The sequence below is a fragment of the Nanorana parkeri genome, unplaced genomic scaffold (genome assembly GCF_000935625.1).
Source record: "Nanorana parkeri isolate BGI_ZX_2015 unplaced genomic scaffold, ASM93562v1 scaffold530, whole genome shotgun sequence".
Taxonomy (NCBI): domain Eukaryota; kingdom Metazoa; phylum Chordata; class Amphibia; order Anura; family Dicroglossidae; genus Nanorana; species Nanorana parkeri.
This window is the reverse complement of record NW_017306798.1, coordinates 291,838-292,120: the sequence shown is the minus strand read 5'-3', so window position 1 is coordinate 292,120 and position 283 is coordinate 291,838. Positions and strand designations below refer to the sequence as shown.

The following is a 283-nucleotide window of genomic DNA, read 5'->3' as shown; positions in this document are numbered from 1 at the left end:
GGCAGCCGGAGAGGAGAGGGAGAGGTTCTGGGAAGAAGCAAAAAATATATAAAAAAAGAGGGAGAGGAGCCCAGGAAGAGGAGCAACACCCCCAGGACTGCACCCCGGACATGCCCTCCTGTGGTGAGTGCACCTCTCTTTAAATGCCCCCGCTTTGCTGTGCTGCAGAATAACCACACACACATTTTGCCCTGCAGGAGGGCATTTACTGTGTTGGCATGGGTGTCCAGCTCTGTATGTTGTTTTACTGTGTGCAAAAATGCCAAATCTAATTGAATCAACC

The 283-nt window shown here is 50.5% G+C and overlaps 1 long non-coding RNA gene across 1 annotated transcript in view; it reads left to right on the top strand.

Moving 5' to 3' along the window:
• The first annotated feature begins 7 nt into the window (after positions 1-7).
• LOC108791170 overlaps positions 8-283 on the top strand; it is a 73,402-nt gene continuing 73,126 nt past the window's right edge. The window contains exon 1 of the long non-coding RNA XR_001941487.1: positions 8-123. This is a non-coding gene — a long non-coding RNA (uncharacterized LOC108791170). The remainder of the gene's footprint in view (positions 124-283) is intronic.